The 17,233-nt window shown below is 47.1% G+C and overlaps 1 long non-coding RNA gene across 1 annotated transcript; it reads left to right on the plus strand.

The window, feature by feature from the left end:
• The first annotated feature begins 1,401 nt into the window (after nucleotides 1-1,401).
• LOC144889149 (uncharacterized) lies at nucleotides 1,402-9,842 on the plus strand. The gene is made up of 3 exons (XR_013621619.1): nucleotides 1,402-1,496; nucleotides 3,712-3,804; nucleotides 9,355-9,842. It is a non-coding gene; the product is annotated as an uncharacterized LOC144889149 (long non-coding RNA).
• Nucleotides 9,843-17,233: the final 7,391 nt, after the last annotated feature.

Genomic DNA, 17,233 nt, shown 5'->3' on the forward strand with positions numbered 1-17,233 from the left:
ATCAGAGTTGTCCTTCTTCTAGGCAGATTGCCGGCCAAGGCTAACGAGTTCCACCTACCCGGAGCAAGCTTGGTTTTAAGATGCCAAACACCCGCCTTTCACACCTCCACATTTAGTTAAAACAGGGGTCGGCACGAGAAGCCATGCGGTAGGAGTTTGATCAGGAGAGGCTATTTGAGACGCAGACAATATGGGATATTTTATGGATGAGGAGTTGCTCAGTTCTCCACCACCATATTCAGTGAAATATCTTTCATTAATAATCAATTATTATTTTCTTAATAACTGAAATATCGTTCCGACCTGCTGTCTGAAGGTATGATCGCACACACATCACTCCACAAACACACACACTTTGATCGCAGAGGATATAAATGATACCAGGACAGACATGCACACCCACCTGAACATATACATACTTCATAACAAGCCAGATCAACCACCTACACAACAACATAGCAATCCACAAAACCTCATATGTAACCACACTCCCACCAGAACAAATCTATGACTGTTGAGGAAACGCTGATCATTTGTGGCCACTTTGGTAAAATATCTTTCGTTAATTCTCAATTTTTGTTTTCCTGTGTCCATCACACAGAAGGTTGTGTCTGTGGAGCCCCAAGACATTCCCTGGTCTTTGTGTAAAACCATCCGTAACATCCTTCTACCCTCTTTTCTGAAGGTATGATCGCACACACATCACTCCAGAAACACACACATGATAATCCTGGAGGACGTAAATGATACCAAGGCAGACATGCACGAGCAACAAAGTGTGTCCACACTTTCAACAGACAAGAGCAACCACATATGTGACCACACTTCCACCTGCATAAATCTATGACTGTTGAGGAAATGAAACGCTTTCAGGCTCTCCAATTCAAAGGAATCGGAGGGGTCCGTTTGAACCATTACTTCTTGACTGCACCACCAATGGCCACTTGGGTTCATTGCACGCTTCCTAAAAGTTTTCAGTGTGCGCATTTGTGACCTGTGGACGTCACGGCGTTATGATGTAACGCACTCAAACTTGGCATTCTATAAATCTCATGGTGGTTCAACAGTCAATTCATCTCCTGCGCTTTGCGTGTTGTGAGGACTCAATCTCCATCCCAAGTTTGGGTGTTGTGAGGACGTTATTTAGGCTAAGAACATATTTATATATCTCACAGGATGAGTTGTTCATTGATGAAGTAAATTTACATCCTGCCAGTCCTCACATGTGGATTATTCCAAAAGAATACCACTCGTCCAATCCTACCCAGAACACCGGGAATCTCAAACCAAACGATTATTGACAAAATGCTCCTCTGAGTGCCTCCTTACCCTAAACATTTATCACCATTTCAGTGAAATATCTTTCATGAATCAATTCTTGTTCTCTTGTGTCCATCACACAGGAAACTGTTCCATCTGTTCCTCAGAAGAATAAAGGAGTTTTCAGCTATTTGTACAATGGCATTTATAACATCGTTCCGACCTCCTTTCTGAAGGTATGATCACACACACATCACTCCAGAAACACACACACTTTAATCCCAGAGGATAAAAATGATACCAGGGCAGACACCCACAGCCACCTGAACGTGTACACACTTCATACCAGGCTAGGACAACCACATACGCATCAACATAGCAATCCACAAAACCTCATATGCAACCACACTCCCACCAGAACAAATCTATGACTGTTGAGGAAACAAACACTTTCCAGGGTCTCCAGTTTAAAGGAATCGGAGGGGTCCGTTTGATCTGTCACTTCTTGACTGCACCAACAACGGCCACATTTGGCCTGTACAGTGGTCGTTGCACGCTTTCTGGAAGTTTTCATTGTGTGCTTTTGTGACCTGTGGATGTCATTGTGATATGACGTAATACACTCAAACTTGGCACCCTATGTCATGGTGGTTCAACAGTCAATTCATCTCCTGCGGTAGAACCTTCGATCAGCTCAAGATCTGACATCCCGCGTTTGGTAGTTGTGAGGACGTTTTTAGGCTAAGAACAGGATTATTACCCTGCGCTCGTGAAGCAAAATGCGGGGTTAAGCATTCATACGCGTACGTGTGTCGTGTGCCGTGTGCTGTACGTGTGTGTGTGCCGTTTTCCATACGTGTGTGTGCCGTGTGCCGTATGTGTGTGCCGTACGTGTCTGCATTAAAAAAAATTCATTTTCTCGGCAACTGTTCCGATTGACACGAAATTTTATCACAGAAGCTCCCCCGCCTGTATAATTTTTTTATTCATGATTATGACGTCATAGGTCACGTGGTACGGACGCCATCTTCGAAAAAGGTTACACTTCGAAATCTCCCAAACCGCTCAATGGAAAAAATTTAAACATGGCTCATTGTCAAGTACTCACCATGGGGAATAAGATATGTTGATGGTGATGTCATCGGTGCCTTAATTATGACGTCGTAATTCGACAAGTACAACGCTTGATCTGATCAAGATGAATAAAACAAAAATTCCTCTGCAACTGTTAGTCCGATGGACACGAAATTTTCAGAATATGTGCGGCGGCTCCTGTAGAATTTTTTAAATGATAATTGTAACGTCATAGGTCACGTGGTACAGACGCCATCTTGGGAAAAATCGAAAAAAGTTACACCTCTATCTCCGAAACCGCTCCATGGGAAAAATTGAAACATGGCTCATTGTCAAGCACTGCCCTTGGGGAATAAGATGTGTTAATGATGATGTCATCAGTGCCTTCGATATGATGTCATAATTCGACAAGTACAACACTTATCCAATCATTGTGAATTTTTTTTCTCAGCAACTGTTGGTCTGATGGGCACCAAATTTTCACCGCAGCAGCACCTCCTCCTGTAGAATATTATAATGATAATCATGACATCATAGGTCATGTGGTACAGGCGCCATCTTGGAAAAACCGAAAAATGTTGCACCTCTATATCTCCAAAACCACTGCATGGAAAAAATGGAAACATGGCTCATTGTAAAGAACTCCATATGGGAAATAGGTGTTAACGATGACGTCATTGGTACCATAATTATGACATCATAATTCGACAGGGACAACGCTTAGTCTGATCAGTTTGAAATGTATTGAGCGTGATCTATGCAACAATTATATTGGAGAATATAAACTTATGATTTAATCGCTCACATGGTCTGGCAGCCCTATTGGATCTAACAAAAAAAAATGTTCAAAAACAGAAGAGTTGGCTCGCAACAAGTTGACTGCGCAGGGTAAGTATTCTATGAATACCATCTAGTTTATTTCAGAGGATGAGTTGTTAATTTGTGAAGTAAATTTATAATAAAGTGTCCCACAAAAGGATAAATTTCGCGAACTGTTGTGCCAGAAAGTAAGAGTTCATCAATGGAGATCTTGGTGAAATTCTTTTGATCCAAGACCCTACTCCTCCCTGAACCGAATTGTGATCAGCACTTGTACTCTTTTGGGTCGGACCTGCATTCTCAACCTGACAAATGCATCACAGAAGGGATGATGAGTTTACCTTTCCTGGTGTTGTTGATACATCCTGCAGTGCTCGCGTGTGGGTTATTCCAAAAGAATACCACTCGTCCAATCCTACCCAGAACACCGGGAATCTCAAACCAAACGATTATTGACAAAATGCTCCTCTGAGTGCCTCCTTACCCTAAACATTTATCACCATTTCAGTGAAATATCTTTCATGAATCAATTCTTGTTCTCTTGTGTCCATCACACAGGAAACTGTTCCATCTGTTCCTCAGAAGAATAAAGGAGTTTTCAGCTATTTGTACAATGGCATTTATAACATCGTTCCGACCTCCTTTCTGAAGGTATGATCGCACACACATCACTCCAGAAACACACACACTTTAATCCCAGAGGATAAAAATGATACCAGGGCAGACACCCACAGCCACCTGAACATGTACACACTTCATACCAGGCTAGGACAACCACATACGCATCAACATAGCAATCCAGAAAACCTCATATGCAACCACACTCCCACCAGAACAAATATATGACTGTTGAGGAAACAAACACTTTCCAGGGTCTCCAGTTTAAAGGAATCGGAGGGGTCCGTTTGATCTGTTTCTTCTTGACTGCACCAACAACGGCCACATTTGGCCTGTACAGTGGTCGTTGCACGCTTTCTGGAAGTTTTCATTGTGCGCTTTTGTGACCTGTGGATGTCACGGTGATATGACGTAACACACTCAAACTTGGTGTGCTATGTCACGGTGTTTCAACAGACAATTCAACTCCTGCAGTAGAACCTTCGAGCAGCTCAAGGTCTGACTCAAGGTCCCCTTGACATTTGTACACAGTCTGACATCCCGCGTTTGGATGTTGTGAGGATGTTTTTCGGCAAAGAACAGATAGATTGTCATTTTCCCCAGATAGATTGTCAAATTTCAACTCGTTATTTTATCGTCCATGCGTTATTGTTTTGATTATAGTTACTTTTGGTTTGAATTTCCTGTAACTTGTAATTATTTAATCGTGTTCTGCTCCTCGTGTGTGGCCTTGTAGTTGTACCCCTGTCGGTGTTTGTTATCTTAATCGTGTTTTGCTTGGCTCTGAGTTTTTTTCCCTTCTACCCCGAACATAATACTCTGTCTAACGTTCTAAATCCCCACCTCCCCCCCCAAAAACCAACCAAACAAACAAACAAACAAAAAAAAACATTTATTTTCCTTTCTCCACGTGTACTGTTGACTCATCCTGTATTTTCTGTCCAGGTGTGCTGTTCGCCCCGCCCCCATTAACTCCTTGCCATCCACCGTTTGCCCTTCACGTGACTCGTGGTGGTCCCTCTCGGCTCTCCCCCCGTTGGTATTTTTGTGCACATAAGGTTGTTCACGGTTCTGTTTAAATATTATTTAAATATGTATAACCTTTCCCCTTCAGTGTTTTACTCAGTGGTATTTTACAACACGCTGTTTTTCTTCCTATTTAAAAGGCTTTTCTCAATTTCCTCTCCAACTCATTCCACCTCAAAAAAAAGAAATTCAATATCTTATACGTCTCCCTCACTACATGGTCTAAATTCACATTAATTCCATCCCTCCTCCATCATTCTGAACCGGATTGCTAACTTGAAAATCACAACAAACCCAATTTGTTTTCAATGTTCGTCTTTCATTAATCATCCACTTTCTAAACTCCCCTCTTGCCCCTCCCATCCAAATCCCTCCCCTTGCTTGCACCTACACTCCTAAACTCCCCCCTTGCCCCGCCACTCTTAAACTCCCCCCCTACCCCTCCACTCCTGAACTCCCCCCTTGCCCTTCCACTCCTGAACTCCCCCCTTGCCCTTCCCCTCCTAAACTCCCCCCTCACTCCTCCCCTTCAAAACTCCCCCCCAACCCCTCCCATTCAAATCTCCCCCCATACCATTCCTCTCCAATTCTCCCTCCTCCTCAAAGCTGCCTCCTCCCCACTTCGTCTCCCTTCTATCTCATACCTCCACCCCCCCAACCTTCTTCTTTCCTCTGCCCCCCCTCAAACAACACCTCACTGTGCCTCATCCCTTCACCTTCAAACCTTTCATCCTCCTCATCCTTCCCTTTCTTGGAACTCTTCTGCAATCGCTGACACACTAACAACTGCTCTCCCTACCTCCCCCTCTCATCCTTCATCTTACCCTACTCCTCCCCTCCCCTGTCCTGTACCCGATGCTCCCCCTCTCTCTTCATTAACGGTATGGGCCTCAAACATCCGGGGCCTTCGCTCAAACCTGACTGATCTCTCCATACAGGTTGCTTCTGACAATCCAGACTTGATCTGCTTAACAGAGACTTTCCTCCTTCAAGATGTCTCTGATTCCTTAATATCTCTTCCTGGTTACTCCCTCCTCCGGTATGATAGACCTGAGCCTCGGCCTGGTGGTGGGGTGGCTATCTTTATCAAAAACTCTCTTCCTCACTCTCCTTGCACTGCCCTCTCTCCTCCTCACCCCCAGGAGTACCTCTGGCTACGGCTTCCTCTCCGCTCCCACCTTTTGTTCATATGTGTTCTGTACCGTCCCCCAAACAGTGATGACTCCATCTACATTTCACTGTCTGACAACATGGACCAACTTCTATCCACTCATCCCAACTCTCTCTTCCTCATATGTGGTGACTTCAATTGTCATCATGCCACCTGGTTGGGTGTGGGTTCCTCTCTCACCAGTCTAGGCCCCTCAGCAAAGGACTTCTGTGACTCACTGGGATTGACACAATCTGTCAATTTCCCGACCCGGATCTCAGCCAATGGAGTATCTTCTCTTCTAGACTTGGTTATGACTAACTTCCCTGCTAATGTCTGCTGCTCTTCTTCTGCTCCAATCGGTTCTTCTGATCATGTGCTTGTCAAAGTGGACATCTCTCTGGCCATTCTCAGAGAGCCTCCTCAGCGTCGACGAGTCTGGCATTTCACTCAGGCCAACTGGGACGGTCTTCAAGCAGCCATCAATCGTCTGGATTGGTCTCCCATCTCCACTGCCTCTGACATCAATTCTTCCTGGGAATTCTTCCAGGGCAAACTGATCTCTCTCATGCACAGATTTATCCCATCTCGCCTTCAGTTGTCTTACCCTTCCTCCCGTCCATGGTACACTGAATCTTGTGGTGAGGCAGTTGCCCTGAAACAACTTGCCTTTGCCTCTTGGAAGGCTAATCCAACTGAAGGAAATCTCAGTTCCTTCCACCAAGCTCGGAACAAGTGTGTGTCTACCCTCAGGAGTGCCAGGAAGCACTATCTCTCCTCACTCAAGAATGAACTCTCAAACCTGTCTCCTTCCTCCAAATCCTGGTGGCGTCTGGTCAAATCCGTTTCTGGTGTTTGTTCCCCCTCCATCCCCTCCCTTACCTCAAATGGCCACACAGTTGACATCGCACGTGACAAAGCCGAATGCCTCAACTCTGTGTTTGCCTCAAAATCCTTAGTCCCAAACCCAACTCTCTCTGTTCCCACCTTTCCCAGTCGAACCAAACTGCTCCTGGACTCTGTGACCTTCTCTCCTGACAAGGTGGAGGAGTTTTTGTCAAACCTCGACTCTGATTCTGCAACTGGACCAGATGGCATCAGCCCACGGGTCCTAAAATCCTGCTCTGCCACTCTATCTCACCCTCTCTCTGTTCTTTTCACCCTATCTTTTGCTCAAGGTCATCTGCCAGCATCCTGGAAATCAGCAAACATTACCGCTTTACACAAAAAAGGTGCAAAAACAGATCCTTGCAACTACAGACCAATCAGCCTGCTCCCAATTATCAGCAAAGTCATGGAATCCATCATTGCTTCGGATATGAAATCTTTCCTCTTCTCCAATGGCTTGATCTCTGATCATCAATTTGGTTTCAGACCAGGTCACTCTACTCTGGACATGCTGCTTCTGCTGTCTCAACAATGGATGGAGGTCCTCAATGCCAAACAGGAAATCAGAGCTGTCTCCCTTGACATATCACGTGCCTTCGATACGGTCTGGCACCCAGCTCTGCTCACCAAACTCTCCTCCTATGGTATCCATGGAAATCTCCATGCATGGCTTGCGGACTTCCTCTCTGGTCGTAGTCAACGTGTGGCCCTGAATGGATTTCTCTCATCTCCCCTTCCCGTTCAGGCTGGAGTTCCCCAAGGCAGTGTGCTGGGCCCTGTGCTTTTTCTGGTCTTTGTCAATGATCTCTCCGACTCTCTGGAAAATCCTCTGTATCTCTTTGCTGATGACTCCACTCTCTGCCGCTCCATTCCTCTTCCCTCAGATCGGCAGTCTGCAGCCTCCTCACTCTCTGAAGACCTGGACAAAATCACAGACTGGTCAAACATGTGGAACATGTCTTTCAATCCTGACAAATCTCACACTCTTACTATGTCTCTCCGAAAAGATCGACTGGACAACCCTCCCATCTACTTTCTCAACAATCCTCTCCAAGAAGTTCTGTCGCTCAAGCTTTTGGGTCTCACCATCTGCCATGATCTTTCTTGGGAAAACCACATTTCCAAGCTGGCCTCCAAAGCCAGTCGCCGACTGGGCATCCTCCGTCGTGCGAAGTCCTTCCTAGGCACACCTGAGCTCCTCACCACACACAAGGCTTTCATCCGCAGCTCAATGGAATACTGTTCTCCCCTATGGGCCGGTGCTCCTGCCTCACACCTGGCTCGGCTTCACGCTGTTGAATCCAAAGCTTTCAGAATCATTGGAATCTCCCGCGATGAAGCTATCTCTGAGGGCCTTTCACTCACTCACCGCAGGCAGGTAGGTGGTCTTTCTGTCTTCTACCGACTCCTCTCCGGCCTTGCTCCCCCAGCTCTCTCTGTGCTCTGTCCCCCAAATATTCCTACAGGTCGCACAAGATCTGCCAGCCACCCTCTGATGGTTAAACTGCCGAAATCTCGGCTCTCTGCTCACCTTCACTCTTTCATTCCTCTTTTCTCCCGCCTCTGGAACAAACTCCCACACTCACTTCAATCACACTCCTCCCTCCAGGTCTTCAAAACAGCTGTTCACCACCATCTCCTATCTTCCCCCATCCAAAACCTTGATCTTTTCTACCCCCACTAATTCACCCCAGATCCACCTTGTTTGAAATTCCAACTTCTTTCCTGGAAGTCTTGGCAGGGTCCATATGTTTTATACCTCTCCCACCCCCCCCCCCCCTTCCCATGCCTTCCCCCCAAAGCCCTCTCCCTCCCACAGTTCTCTCGGTCTCCATGTCTCTCAGTCCCTGCTCTCAAATGTTGTGTTTGTGTCCTTCCCCCTCTCTCCCCATCTTGTCTACCGCTCCCGATGTTACTTGTTTTGTGTGTCTGTTTGTCTTTCTGTGTGATTAATGTTCGCTCTTTCACGAGCCTCGATCTTGTATACAAAAAAAATAAAAAAATAAAAAAAATAAAAAATAATAGTAATAATAATAATAATAACAGAATTATTTATTTCAAAGGATGAGTTGTTCATTTGTGAAGTAAATGTATCATGAAGTATTCCACGAAAGGATAAATTTCACGAACTGTTCTGCCAGAAAGTTGAAGTTCATCACTGGAGATCTTGGTGATAATCTTTCGATCCGAGACCCTACTCCTCCCTGAACCGGACTGTGATCAGCACTTGTACTCTTTTGGGTCGGACCTGCATTCTCAACCTGACAAATACATCACAGAAGGGATTATGAGTTTACCTTTCCTGGTGTTGTTGATACATCCTGCCAGTGCTCACGTGTGGACGATTCCAAAAGAATCCAACCACTCGTCCAATCCTACCAACAACACCAGGAATCTCATACCAAACGATTATCGATAAAATGTTCCTCTGAGTGACCCTTACCCTCAAATTTATCACCATTTCAGTGAAATATCTTTCACGAATCGTCACTTCTTCTTCTCTTGCATCCATCACACAGGAAGCTGTTCCATCTGTTCCTCAGAAGAATGAAGGAGTTTTCAGCTATTTGTACAAAGGAATTCAGAACATCGTTTCAACCTCCTTTCTGAAGGTATGATCGCACACGCACATCACTCCACAAACACACACACGATAATCCTGGAGGACATAAATGATACCACGACCAGTTGGTCATGCATGTCTGTCCATGATACCAGGGCAGACATGCACGACCAACAAAGGGGTCCACACTTTTCAACAGACGAGGGCAACCACATATGTAACCATGCTTCCACCCGCACAAATCTATGACTGTTGAGGAAACGAAACACTTTTCAGGCTCTCCAGTTTAAAGGAACCGGTGGGGTGCATTTGATCCGTTACTTCCTTGTTGCACCACCAATGGCCACTTAGATCCTGTGCGGTGGTCGTTGCATACTTGCTGAAAGTTTTCATTGTGCGCATTTGCGACCTGTGGATGTCACTGCGTTATGACGTAACACACCCAAACTTGGCGCCCGATCTCATGGTGGTGCAACAAACAATTAATCTCCTGCAGTAGAACCTTTGAGCAGCTCAATGTCTGACATTCCGCGTATGGGTGTTATGAGGACGTTTTTAGGCTAAGAACAGGATTATTTATTTCAGAGGATGAGTTGTTCATTTGTGAAGTAAATTTAAAATAAAGTGTTCCAGGAAAGGATAAATTTAGCGAACTGATCTGCCAGAAAGTTAAAGTTCATCAATGGACATCTTGGTGATATTCTTTCGATCCAACACCCTACTCCTCCCTGAATCAGACTGTGATCAGCACTTGCACCCTTTTGCGTCACACCTGCATTCTCAACCTGACAAATGCATCACAGAAGGGATTATGAGTTCACCTTTCCTGGTGTAGTTGATACATCCTGCCAGTCCTCATGTGTGGATGATTCCACTTGAATACCACTCGTCCGATCCTACCCAGAACACCAGGAATCTCATACCAAACGGTTATTGATAAAATGCTCCTCTGAGTGCCCCCTCACCCTCAACAACATTTATCACCATTTCAGTAAAATATCTTTCATTAATTCTCAATTCTTGTTCTCTTGTGTCCATCACACAGGAAACTGTTCCAGCTGTTCCTCAGAAGATTATATGGGATTTCAGGTATTTGTACAATGGAATTCATCACATCGTTCCAACCTCCTTTCTGAAGGTATGATCACACACACATCACACACACATCATTCCAGAAACATGCACACTTTAATGCCACAGGATATAATTTATACCAGGACAGACACGCACACCCACCTGAGCATGTAGACACTTCATAAAAGGCCAGGACAACCACATATGCAACAACATAGCAACTCGCAGAATCACATATGTACTGTTGTGGCCAAAAATATTGGCACCCGTGCACTTCTTTCAAACAATGCACCATTTCTTTCAGAAAATTGTTGAAATTCAAAAAAAAATGGTTTCTACAAATGTACGTCTTTGGTTTGCAATGGAACAAAACAAAAAAAAGCTGAAGATATTCCTAAATCTTAGCTTATTCCACACAAAAATCCTAAAATGGCCTGGACAATATTATTGGCACGTTTTAGAAGTTGTTAGAAATATTTGGATTTCGAGCAGGTGATTCTCCTTTACTTTGGAATTGAACTCACCTTTGGTGAGTTGCAGGTGCCTGCAATGTAAGAATCATGCATTCAACCAGTTTGAATGGAGAAAAGAAAGAAAACCAGAGAATTGTCTGAGGAGGTCAGACACAATATTGTAGCCAAGCATGGACAATCTCAAGGCTACAAGTCCATCTCCAGAGACCTTGATGTTCCTGTGTCCACCGTACGCAATGTTATCAGGAAGTTTGAGGCCCATGGCACTGCAGCCAACCTCTCTGGACGTGGCCACAAGAGAAAACTTGATCGAAGATTACAGCGAACGATTGATCGAATTATGGAGAAAGCATCTCAATCAACTGCCAAACAGATTCAAGCTGACCTTCAGACACAGAGGATATAAATTTCAACACAGTGAGTCAATTAAATCACAACACAGTATGACAATTTCAACTCGCACCATCCGTCGCCAACTTAATGAAATGGGGTTCTATGGTCGGAGACCCTTGAGGACTTCACTGCTGAGAGAGAGACAGAAGAAAGCATGACTGGAGTTTGGCAAAACACACCTGAACAAGCCAAAATCCTTCTGGGTGAATGTCCTATGGACAGATGAGACCAAATAAGAGCTTTTTGGTAAAGCACGTCATCTCTATGTTTACAGAAAACAAAATGAAGCATTCAAATAAAGGAACACCTTCCCTACAGTCAAACATGGAGGAGGTTCAGTGATGTTTTGGGGTTGCTGTGCTGCCTCTGGCACTGGGTGACTTGAATGTGTGCATGGCATCATGAAATCAAGAGATTACCAAGGCATTTTGGAGCGCAATGTTCAACCCAGTGTCAGAAATCTGGGTCTCCGTCGAAGGTCATTGGTCTTCCAGCCGGACAATGACCCCAAACACACTTCAAAAAGCACCCTGGAATGGTTCAAGACAAAATGCTGGACAGTCCTGAAGTGGCCAGCAATGAGTCCAGATCTAAATCCCATTGAACACCTGTGGGGAGATCTGAAAACAGCAGTTGGGAGAAGGCACCTTTCAAATCTGGCAAAACCGGAGCAGTTTGCACAAGAAGAGTGGGTCAAACTGCCAGTAGCGAGGTGTAGAAACTCATTAATGGCTATAGGAAGCGCTTGACTGCAGTTATTTTGTCCAAAGGCTGTGCTACCAAATATTAAGGATAGGGTGTCAATAATTTTATCAAAAGCATTTCTTTTTATTTTATGACTTCAAAGGATATTGTTACAGATCGCGGTTATGATGTTATAGACCGAGCGGTGGTTTAAAACCGCGACCTAACAAAAACTCACCCGATTCACCCAGACTTTGGCCGGATCGCACCGCAGCTGCTCAATGAGGGGAAAAGACAAAAACGACGAATGCAAAGAGGAAAAGGAATAAAACGAGAAGACGTACAGACGAGTAATGGGTTTTATTATTTACACACACAAGCAAAAAGGGGCAATCAAGTTTTATTTACAACACATAGTCATAAGACGCAGGTGACACAGTGCAAATTTAGCTTACCTACAGGCTTAACTTATCCCAGGACAGAACAAACAGAACGCTGACTCACGCGGGGGATGCCAGGAATGGCAGAAGGTGGATGGCTGGAGGGAGAGGGAGAGGTCCAAGGGGGGGTCCCGCAGCACAACCGGCGCGTTCAGCAGCCGCCGTTCCTCTTTGGCCCTGCTCCAAACCGCCGTTCAGGCCCCCTTTGGCGGTTGGGTGGTCTTGCGGCTGCGGCCTCTGTCCGCTACGTTCTCAGGACTTGTCTGGTCCAAACCCTCAACTCTTCCTTGCTTCTTTCACTCCTCACCACCGACTCCTCACCGCAACCAACAACCTTGCAACCAACTCCTCAACCAACTCTTCTCCCTCAACAACCCTTCTCTCTCTTTTGCGACCGACTCAGTCCAACCCAGAGTGCATCTCTCTCTACTCACTTCCGGTTGCGCTTTTTATAGCGCCCCCAGCGATCACGCCCCCGGCGCTTTGGACACGCCCATCGGGGGTGCTCACCTCGGCCCTGGTTGGTCGCGCGACCCTCGGGCTCCGCCCTGGATGACGACGGGCGGGCGCGCCCCTCCTCCCCTCTGACGAGGTGCGACACGCCTTTCTTCTCCGACTCAATGCCTCGTGGTTAATGGCGGCAATTGGATCGGAGGTAATTGGTAATCGAGGGCTCAGCAGTGACGAGAGGGGGAATGGAGGTTTTGGGAATGGGAATGAAGGGAATCTATCTCTTTCACTGGTGCAATGGAGTATTTCAATTAATGGAAGACACAGCCTTACACTAATACACAGAATAAGATATAACTGTCAAAAGAAAGGATATATCGTGTCCTGCATGTATGTTTTATGGACTAACTACGGAAACGCCCTTTGACCTTTATACAACCACAAACGGAGGGAGGAGGGGTGATATTTTACAACAACCTTTTACAACAACATTTTACCACAACAACAAAATAAAAAAACATTCTCATATCCACAACACTGCACCCTCCTCCCCTTAGGCACGTCCCGGGCCTATTACTTTTACATTAGTGTGGCATGTAGGTGTAGTTCCCTCTACTTTTAGCCTGACCCTGAGTGCGACAGTTTTAAAACATAAATAAATGTGTCCCGCTGCTCCATTGCACCCTGCCTAACAGACTTACGCCCACAGTTAACCGAATTGCGGAATGGTCTTCAAACTACACACTGACGGTGGGAAGCATTATTTACAATTGACGCTATTTTTATTTACAAAACTAACCCAGGACCTGTAATTGTTCTTTCTGGGGGGACAGTCTGCTCTGCATCAATGCACCATGAAAGCACCTATAACGCACCAACACACCCTCAAGCACCAATCAGTGCAGTCACCACTGTTCATCAATAAAATAAATCCAACAAACCCAAACCCTGCAGGTGATCTCTTGCTCTTCGGCTCCCTCTGCTGGTTATTATTTGTTCTTCCAGATGTTGTCATTCTTTTGCTTTGCTTACTGGCGGCCTATTTTCAATAAAGTGTGCCCAATGTGTCCTTTTTTTATTTGATTTTATTTATGGCCCACAGGGCCGACTAGTGTGGTTCACCTGTGGGGCATCGGTGCCCTGTGGCCAAGGTCCGCCAGCAAGATTTCGGGCCCTCATGGCCGGTTCCAGCAGAGGGGCCTTGCCCCAACCCATGGGGTCCATAAGTGGTGCTCGGCCACTGACATGTGGTCCATAACGTGGTGCATCGATGCAGACAGCTGGTTCTGGGAATTTCGGGCGCACAATGGCCGACCCACGCACGCTCCCCTCGGCGCCCAACGGCGCTCAGGTCCTCATGTGGGAGACAAAAAGGGGGGACAAGACAGATGAGCGAGGGGTAAGGTCTCAAGGGTACACGTCAAAAAGGCAATGCAAGGCAAAATGCGTACGGAGGGCGAAGTGAGAAAGCTCGTCCCTACCGTACGTCACCCCCCTGTCACCTAGCCTACCCTTGCCCTTACGCCATATGTACAAAATCTACACATTACCAATTCGTCACTACTGTCACGTCTTCCCCATATTTCCCCTATACCAAATTCGTCACCACAATCCCTCTACTTCAAAAATTTGCCATCATCAATTCATCATCAATCCTCATAAGGAGGAAGAGATGGAATTACGCACAATGTCACACCCACGTCATGATGCGTCTCACATTCCAAACATTTGCACAGTAAAAATAATTAAACATGGCATGGTGTGGAGTACCTGTCACCTCAGGTGAGTGGATGCAGATGGTGCGAGGAGATCCTTCATCCTAACTATCCTCTAAATGATTTTAACACACTTTACACTACCCGGGTTCTTTCTCCGGCCAAACCATTGGCCCTCTTACACTATGGGTTCTAAAAACCAATTCCCATTGGCCAAACTGTGGTGCTTCTCAATTTGGGGTCTCACTCCCCCGATTCATCTCCCGGTGCTCTAGCACAATTTCTGGGCTGCGACGTGTACCTCTCCCAGTGGGTCTACCCACCTGCACACCTCCACCACTGCAGTTGCCACCCGAGCTTACCTAGCTCCTCACCCTAACCTATCTAACTGGGGCAGGCCCCTCCTGGCTCTGTCACCCCACTCGGTGCCCTCTGGCACTGGGCTACCCGGGTCCGTCCTCCGGATCCTCGGGCCCCATCCACAACAACTACTACCGGCTCCCAGAGCCCACCTGCGGCCTCACCTGGCCGACATCCTCACAGTGGTGGAGCGCCCAACCAACTACACACACTAACAGGCTACACGCCCAGCCATTTCCACAACACCAACGCACCCATCCACATACCATTCTGTCACCCGCACCACAGATGCCAATATCCAACTACAATTTACCTGTACCCTCTACCTAACACTTACACTACCCGCCCCGGGTATCCGTGATGGGGGTCCACTCTTCCCCCATTCACACCTTTGCACCATCCACTCCACTCCACAATTTCCACCATTCTCACTCCACTACCATCCATTCCACTACTCCATACCATTTATTCCATACAACCACATACACCTGTTGTTGCACACCTGTGCAATCCTACCTGGTGCCACCTGCACCCTCCTCCTCTTCCTGGACCAGTTGGTCAACACAACACACAATCACCACTACTCCCTCATACACTGCTCCACACACCTGTTCAGTTGCACACCTGTGCAATCACACCTGTCCAATTCTCACCTGTTCAATCCTCACACACACGGCATCATCTCAGCTAACTACTCCCTTCTGAAACTTGCGCTTCCCAGTCGTCCCTTTAAACTATTGCGCTCCCTCGTCATTATCATCCACACTAATCTACCTGCGTCCCCACTACAGGTATCAGTCACTAACTAACCTTAACGTTACCTAATGTCAATCTCTTCTAGATCCCTACAATATAACCTAACCCACCCGGGCTAGTTTTCACTGCCATACACCCCATAAACTATAGCTCCTTTGCCCCACGTCTGTGAGGGATGGTGGATTTGCCATCCCACCACATCGGGGGTCTCTCACTATCAATTTTGTACACCTAAATTCCAACCAATCAAAAATTTGCCAATCACTACTCATCATCTGCCAATCATTACTGCCAATCCTTTGCCAATCATCAAATTTTGTTTTTCTCTAATTTTGGGCCCAAAACACTATTACTATCACGATCACCATCATCACAGTCCGCTATATCCTAGCCTCGGTGCGTCATGACATCATTAAACTCGGCTTCGTAAAGCCGAGCAATGAATTCGGGTGGTTTGGTTGCCTGCAGGTTGAATCCGTCCGGCTTTCGGTTCAAGGGAGGTGGTTTGGTTGGACCGAGATTCCACGCACCATCTCGGCGCGGCACCTTGCGGTCCCGGGCCCGATGGCTCCATCTCCCCCGGTCGGAACCCCGTCCCCACGAGGGGGCACCGTTCCGCTTCCTCCCACTCGCCCTCGAACCGGACCGGTCGCCTCGCCCGACAAAGCCCGGACTCGACCGTGTGGGGCGGGGCCAAGCCCGAATCGGCAACGACGCTTCGAAGAGAAACGACGCAGCTTCGATCGACGCCGGGCCTCGCACCCAACCAAGCACCCCTCGCACCGAGTGCTCGCATCGGCTATCCGTCGCTCTAACCACTAAACCGGTTACCATCGATGCTTCACTTGCATGCTTACAAGCATACGCTACCCCTTTCACCCTCACAAAACCTGGCGTTCCAACGCCGTCCGTACATTCCACCAACGCTCTCTCTGTTACACACCACACCTCTTGCGCACACTTCGGTCCACACCTCTCCTCCGTTACGTCCTCCGTAACACTCACCATGGGCGTGCACTCTTGCATCCACCCACTAACGCGCTCACATGGGCTCTCCCACACCCGCGCCATGACCAATTCAGGTGTGCTTTCTCGCACACGTTCCACCACCACCTTACTCTCCGTGTCACACTTCGTACACCCCGACGTGCATTCTCGCTCGCACTCGGTTTCACACTCGCGCTCCGATGTGCCCTCTCGCACCTGCGCCATCACCAACTCACTATTCGTGTCACACTCCGTACACCCCGACGTGCATTCTCGCTCGCACTCGGTTTCACACTCGCGCTCCGATGTGCCCTCTCGCACCTGCGCCACCACCAACTCACTATTCGTGTCACACTTCGTACACCCCGACGTGCATTCTCGCTCGCACTCGGTTTCACACTCGCGCTCCGATGTGCCCTCTCGCACCTGCGCCACCACCAACTCACTATTCGTGTCACTCGCCGTACACCCCGACGTGCATTCTCGCTCGCACTCGGTTTCAC

The sequence above is a fragment of the Myxine glutinosa genome, unplaced genomic scaffold (genome assembly GCF_964187855.1).
Source record: "Myxine glutinosa unplaced genomic scaffold, kmMyxGlut1.1 SCAFFOLD_1147, whole genome shotgun sequence".
NCBI classification, from domain to species: domain Eukaryota; kingdom Metazoa; phylum Chordata; class Myxini; order Myxiniformes; family Myxinidae; genus Myxine; species Myxine glutinosa.